Genomic DNA, 7,500 nt, shown 5'->3' on the forward strand with positions numbered 1-7,500 from the left:
GCGGAGCTCCGCCGTCAGAGGCCGGGTTTTCGCCCGGGGTATCCGCCCCGGGCGCCTCTCGGGCGGCCTTCCCAACTGCCGTCGACCGCCCGGAGGGGGAAACAGAAAATATTCGAAAGTGCGGAGCTCCGCCGTCAGAGGCCGGGTTTTCGCACGGGGTATCCGCCCCGGGCGCCTCTCGGGCGGCCTTCCCAACTGCCGTCGACCGCCCGGAGGGGGAAACAGAAAATATTCGAAAGTGCGGAGCTCCGCCGTCAGAGGCCGGGTTTTCGCACGGGGTATCCGCCCCGGGCGCCTCTCGGGCGGCCTTCCCAACTGCCGTCGACCGCCCGGAGGGGGAAACAGAAAATGTTCGAAAGTGCGGAGCTCCGCCGTCAGAGGCCGGGTTTTCGCACGGGGTATCCGCCCCGGGCGCCTCTCGGGCGGCCTTCCCAACTGCCGTCGACCGCCCGGAGGGGGAAACAGAAAATATTCGAAAGTGCGGAGCTCCGCCGTCAGAGGCCGGGTTTTCGCACGGGGTATCCGCCCCGGGCGCCTCTCGGGCGGCCTTCCCAACTGCCGTCGACCGCCCGGAGGGGGAAACAGAAAATGTTCGAAAGTGCGGAGCTCCGCCGTCAGAGGCCGGGTTTTCGCACGGGGTATCCGCCCCGGGCGCCTCTCGGGCGGCCTTCCCAACTGCCGTCGACCGCCCGGAGGGGGAAACAGAAAATGTTCGAAAGTGCGGAGCTCCGCCGTCAGAGGCCGGGTTTTCGCACGGGGTATCCGCCCCGGGCGCCTCTCGGGCGGCCTTCCCAACTGCCGTCGACCGCCCGGAGGGGGAAACAGAAAATATTCGAAAGTGCGGAGCTCCGCCGTCAGAGGCCGGGTTTTCGCACGGGGTATCCGCCCCGGGGCGCCTCTCGGGCGACCTTCCCAACTGCCGTCGGCCGCCCGGAGGGGGAAATAGAAAATATTCGAAAGTGCGGAGCTCCGCCGTCAGAGGCCGGCTTTTCGCCCGAGGTATCCGCCCCGGGGCGCCTCTCGGGCGGCCTTCCCAACTGCCGTCGGCCGCCCGGAGGGGGAAATAGAAAATATTCGAAAGTGCGGAGCTCCGCCGTCAGAGGCCGGCTTTTCGCCCGAGGTATCCGCCCCGGGCGCCTCTCGGGCGGCCTTCCCAACTGCCGTCGGCCGCCCGGAGGGGGAAATAGAAAATATTCGAAAGTGCGGAGCTCCGCCGTCAGAGGCCGGCTTTTCGCCCGAGGTATCCGCCCCGGGCGCCTCTCGGGCGGCCTTCCCAACTGCCGTCGGCCGCCCGGAGGGGGAAATAGAAAATATTCGAAAGTGCGGAGCTCCGCCGTCAGAGGCCGGCTTTTCGCCCGAGGTATCCGCCCCGGGCGCCTCTCGGGCGGCCTTCCCAACTGCCGTCGGCCGCCCGGAGGGGGAAATAGAAAATATTCGAAAGTGCGGAGCTCCGCCGTCAGAGGCCGGCTTTTCGCCCGAGGTATCCGCCCCGGGCGCCTCTCGGGCGGCCTTCCCAACTGCCGTCGGCCGCCCGGAGGGGGAGATAGAAAATATTCGAAAGTGCGGAGCTCCGCCGTCAGAGGCCGGCTTTTCGCCCGAGGTATCCGCCCCGGGCGCCTCTCGGGCGGCCTTCCCAACTGCCGTCGACCGCCCGGAGGGGGAAATAGAAAATATTCGAAAGTGCGGAGCTCCGCCGTCAGAGGCCGGCTTTTCGCCCGAGGTATCCGCCCCGGGCGCCTCTCGGGCGGCCTTCCCAACTGCCGTCGACCGCCCGGAGGGGGAAATAGAAAATATTCGAAAGTGCGGAGCTCCGCCGTCAGAGGCCGGCTTTTCGCCCGAGGTATCCGCCCCGGGCGCCTCTCGGGCGGCCTTCCCAACTGCCGTCGGCCGCCCGGAGGGGGAAATAGAAAATATTCGAAAGTGCGGAGCTCCGCCGTCAGAGGCCGGCTTTTCGCCCGAGGTATCCGCCCCGGGCGCCTCTCGGGCGGCCTTCCCAACTGCCGTCGACCGCCCGGAGGGGGAAATAGAAAATATTCGAAAGTGCGGAGCTCCGCCGTCAGAGGCCGGCTTTTCGCCCGAGGTATCCGCCCCGGGCGCCTCTCGGGCGGCCTTCCCAACTGCCGTCGACCGCCCGGAGGGGGAGATAGAAAATATTCGAAAGTGCGGAGCTCCGCCGTCAGAGGCCGGCTCCACGCTTCATTCATCCGACCGAGACGCCTCTCCGCCGGCCACACTCGGCTGCGGGGCCGGCCCGCTCTCCGCCATTGAAAATGAATGGGGGGCATTTTCTCATGCTTTCAATCCGCCTAAGAGGCATCTTTCCCGGCCAACTTTGTGCCCCTGGTACCTCCAGCATCGAGAAAGCATGGTGACTCGTCCGACACATGCCCCCCTATATACGTTTCGGAAAGTATTTTGGTGAACGGTCACTTTCTAAGCCTTTCGCCTTCTTGACCCCCTAACTCCGCATATCTGGTTTACCTACTACAGCGCCCCTAACGACCAAAATCGGTACTGCTACCCCTGGTACCCCCGCCATTGAAAATGAATGGGGGAATTTTTTTAATCCCCCAGGCCGGCCAGGAGGCCCCTTTCCCGGCCAAACTCGCACGCTGGGCCGGCCCGCTCTTTACCCCTGGTACCCCCGCCATTGAAAATGAATGGGGGAATTTTTTTCAATCTCCCAGGCCGGCCAGGAGGGCTCTTTCCCGGCCACACTCGCACGCCGGGCCGGCCCGCTCTTTACCCCTGGTACCCCCAGCTCTACCCCTGGTACCCCCGCCATTGAAAATGAATGGGGGAATTTTTTCAATCTCCCAATCCGACCAAGAGGCCTCTTTTCCGGCCAAACTCGCACGCCGGGCCGGCCCGCTCTTTACCCCTGGTACCCCCAGCTCTACCCCTGGTACCCCCGCCATTGAAAATGAATGGGGGAATTTTTTCAATCTCCCAATCCGACCAAGAGGCCTCTTTTCCGGCCAAACTCGCACGCCGGGCCGGCCCGCTCTTTACCCCTGGTACCCCCAGCTCTACCCCTGGTACCCCCGCCATTGAAAATGAATGGGGGAATTTTTTCAATCTCCCAATCCGACCAAGAGGCCTCTTTTCCGGCCAAACTCGCACGCCGGGCCGGCCCGCTCTTTACCCCTGGTACCCCCAGCTCTACCCCTGGTACCCCCGCCATTGAAAATGAATGGGGGAATTTTTTCAATCTCCCACGCCGGCCAAGAGGCCTTTTTCCCGGGCACGCACGCTCGCCGGGCCGGCCCGCTATTATTAAACTCTCACCCCTGCAAGGAGGCCTTTTTCCCGGGCACGCACGCTCGCGGGGCCGGCCCGCTATTATTAAACTCTCACGCCGGCCAAGAGGCCTTTTTCCCGGGCACGCACGCTCGCCGGGCCGGCCCGCTATTATTGAACTCTCACGCCTGCAAGGAGGCCTTTTTCCCGGGCACGCACGCTCGCGGAGCCGGCCCGCTATTATTAAACTCTCACGCCTGCAAGGAGGCCTTTTTCCCGGGCACGCACGCTCGCCGGGCCGGCCCGCTATTATTAAACTCTCACGCCTGCAAGGAGGCCTTTTTCCCGGGCACGCACGCTCGCCGGGCCGGCCCGCTATTATTAAACTCTCACGCCTGCAAGGAGGCCTTTTTCCCGGGCACGCACGCTCGCCGGGCCGGCCCGCTATTATTAAACTCTCACGCCTGCAAGGAGGCCTTTTTCCCGGGCACGCACGCTCGCCGGGCCGGCCCGCTATTATTAAACTCTCACGCCGGCCAAGAGGCCCTTTTCCCGGGCACGCACGCTCGATGAGCCGGCCCGCTATTATTAAACTCTCACGCCGGCCAAGAGGCCCTTTTCCCGGGCACGCACGCTCGATGAGCCGGCCCGCTATTATTAAACTCTCACGCCGGCCAAGAGGCCTTTTTCCCGGCCACGCACGCTCGCGGAGCCGGCCCGCTATTATTAAACTCTCACGCCTGCAAGGAGGCCTTTTTCCCGGGCACGCACGCTCGCCGGGCCGGCCCGCTATTATTAAACTCTCACGCCTGCAAGGAGGCCTTTTTCCCGGGCACGCACGCTCGCCGGGCCGGCCCGCTATTATTAAACTCTCACGCCTGCAAGGAGGCCTTTTTCCCGGGCACGCACGCTCGCCGGGCCGGCCCGCTATTATTAAACTCTCACGCCTGCAAGGAGGCCTTTTTCCCGGGCACGCACGCTCGCCGGGCCGGCCCGCTATTATTAAACTCTCACGCCTGCAAGGAGGCCTTTTTCCCGGGCACGCACGCTCGCCGGGCCGGCCCGCTATTATTAAACTCTCACGCCGGCCAAGAGGCCCTTTTCCCGGGCACGCACGCTCGATGAGCCGGCCCGCTATTATTAAACTCTCACGCCGGCCAAGAGGCCCTTTTCCCGGGCACGCACGCTCGCCGAGCCGGCCCGCTATTATTAAACTCTCAGGCCCGCTATTATTAAACTCTCACGCCGGCCAAGAGGCCCTTTTCCCGGGCACGCACGCTCGATGAGCCGGCCCGCTATTATTAAACTCTCACGCCTGCAAGGAGGCCTTTTTCCCGGGCACGCACGCTCGCTGAGCCGGCCCGCTATTATTAAACTCTCACGCCGGCCAAGAGGCCCTTTTCCCGGGCACGCACGCTCGCCGAGCCGGCCCGCTATTATTAAACTCTCACGCCGGCCAAGAGGCCTTTTTCCCGGGCACGCACGCTCGCCGAGCCGGCCCGCTATTATTAAACTCTCACGCCGGCCAGGAGGCATTTTTCCCGGGCACGCACGCTCGCCGTGCAGGCCCGCCATTTGCCTACCACACCGCCGTCTGGCGGACACCAAGCGGTACCGCCGACCCCTCCCGTTGAAAATGAATGGGGGATTTTTTTTCAATCCCCCAAGCCGGCCAAGAGGCCTTTTTCCCGGGCACGCACGCTCGATGAGCCGGCCCGCTATTATTAAACTCTTACGCCTGCAAGGAGGCCTTTTTCCCGGGCACGCACGCTCGCCGAGCCGGCCCGCTATTATTAAACTCTCACGCCTGCAAGGAGGCCTTTTTCCCGGGCACGCACGCTCGATGAGCCGGCCCGCTATTATTAAACTCTCACGCCGGCCAGGAGGCATTTTTCCCGGGCACGCACGCTCGCCGTGCAGGCCCGCCATTTGCCTACCACACCGCCGTCTGGCGGACACCACGCGGTACCGCCGACCCCTCCCGTTGAAAATGAATGGGGGATTTTTTTTTACAATCCCCCAAGCCGGCCAAGAGGCCTTTTTCCCGGGCACGCACGCTCGATGAGCCGGCCCGCTATTATTAAACTCTCACGCCGGCCAAGAGGCCCTTTTCCCGGGCACGCACGCTCGATGAGCCGGCCCGCTATTATTAAACTCTCACGCCTGCAAGGAGGCCTTTTTCCCGGGCACGCACGCTCGCTGAGCCGGCCCGCTATTATTAAACTCTCACGCCGGCCAAGAGGCCCTTTTCCCGGGCACGCACGCTCGCCGAGCCGGCCCGCTATTATTAAACTCTCACGCCGGCCAAGAGGCCTTTTTCCCGGGCACGCACGCTCGCCGAGCCGGCCCGCTATTATTAAACTCTCACGCCGGCCAGGAGGCATTTTTCCCGGGCACGCACGCTCGCCGTGCAGGCCCGCCATTTGCCTACCACACCGCCGTCTGGCGGACACCAAGCGGTACCGCCGACCCCTCCCGTTGAAAATGAATGGGGGATTTTTTTTCAATCCCCCAAGCCGGCCAAGAGGCCTTTTTCCCGGGCACGCACGCTCGATGAGCCGGCCCGCTATTATTAAACTCTTACGCCTGCAAGGAGGCCTTTTTCCCGGGCACGCACGCTCGCGGGGCCGGCCCGCTATTATTAAACTCTCACGCCGGCCAAGAGGCCCTTTTCCCGGGCACGCACGCTCGATGAGCCGGCCCGCTATTATTAAACACTCACGCCTGCAAGGAGGCCTTTTTCCCGGGCACGCACGCTCGCCGGGCCGGCCCGCTATTATTAAACTCTCACGCCGGCCAAGAGGCCTTTTTCCCGGGCACGCACGCTCGATGAGCCGGCCCGCTATTATTAAACTCTTACGCCTGCAAGGAGGCCTTTTTCCCGGGCACGCACGCTCGCCGAGCCGGCCCGCTATTATTAAACTCTCACGCCTGCAAGGAGGCCTTTTTCCCGGGCACGCACGCTCGCAGAGCCGGCCCGCTATTATTAAACTCTCACGCCGGCCAGGAGGCCTTTTTCCCGGGCACGCACGCTCGCCGTGCAGGCCCGCCATTTGCCTACCACACCGCCGTCTGGCGGACACCAAGCGGTACCGCCGACCCCTCCCGTTGAAAATGAATGGGGGATTTTTTTTTCAATCCCCCAAGCCGGCCAAGAGGCCTTTTTCCCGGGCACGCACGCTCGATGAGCCGGCCCGCTATTATTAAACTCTCACGCCGGCCAAGAGGCCCTTTTCCCGGGCACGCACGCTCGATGAGCCGGCCCGCTATTATTAAACGCTCACGCCTGCAAGGAGGCCTTTTTCCCGGGCACGCACGCTCGCCGGGCCGGCCCGCTATTATTAAACTCTCACGCCGGCCAAGAGGCCTTTTTCCCGGGCACGCACGCTCTCCGGGCCGGCCCGCTATTATTAAACTCTCACGCCTGCAAGGAGGCCTTTTTCCCGGGCACGCACGCTCGCCGTGCAGGCCCGCCATTTGCCTACCACACCGCCGTCTGGCGGACACCAAGCGGTACCGCCGACCCCTCCCGTTGAAAATGAATGGGGGATTTTTTTTCAATCCCCCAAGCCGGCCAAGAGGCCTTTTTCCCGGGCACGCACGCTCGCCGGGCCGGCCCGCTATTATTAAACGCTCAGGCCGGCCAAGAGGCCCTTTTCCCGGGCACGCACGCTCGCAGAGCCGGTCCGCTATTATTAAACGCTCACGCCTGCAAGGAGGCCTTTTTCCCGGGCACGCACGCTCGCCGGGCCGGCCCGCTATTATTAAACTCTCACCCCTGCAAGGAGGCCTTTTTCCCGGGCACGCACGCTCGCGGGGCCGGCCCGCTATTATTAAACTCTCACGCCGGCCAAGAGGCCCTTTTCCCGGGCACGCACGCTCGCCGAGCCGGCCCGCTATTATTAAACTCTCACGCCTGCAAGGAGGCCCTTTTCCCGGGCACGCACGCTCGATGAGCCGGCCCGCTATTATTAAACTCTCACGCCTGCAAGGAGGCCTTTTTCCCGGGCACGCACGCTCGCGGGGCCGGCCCGCTATTATTAAACGCTCAGGCCGGCCAAGAGGCCCTTTTCCCGGGCACGCACGCTCGATGAGCCGGCCCGCTATTATTAAACGCTCAGGCCGGCCAAGAGGCCCTTTTCCCGGGCACGCACGCTCGCAGAGCCGGCCCGCTATTATTAAACTCTCACGCCTGCAAGGAGGCCCTTTTCCCGGGCACGCACGCTCGATGAGCCGGCCCGCTATTATTAAACTCTCACG

This window comes from Hippocampus guttulatus, unplaced genomic scaffold (assembly GCF_054856545.1).
Source record: "Hippocampus guttulatus isolate MCC_2025c unplaced genomic scaffold, RoL_Hgut_1.0 HiC_scaffold_53, whole genome shotgun sequence".
NCBI lineage: Eukaryota > Metazoa > Chordata > Actinopteri > Syngnathiformes > Syngnathidae > Hippocampus > Hippocampus guttulatus.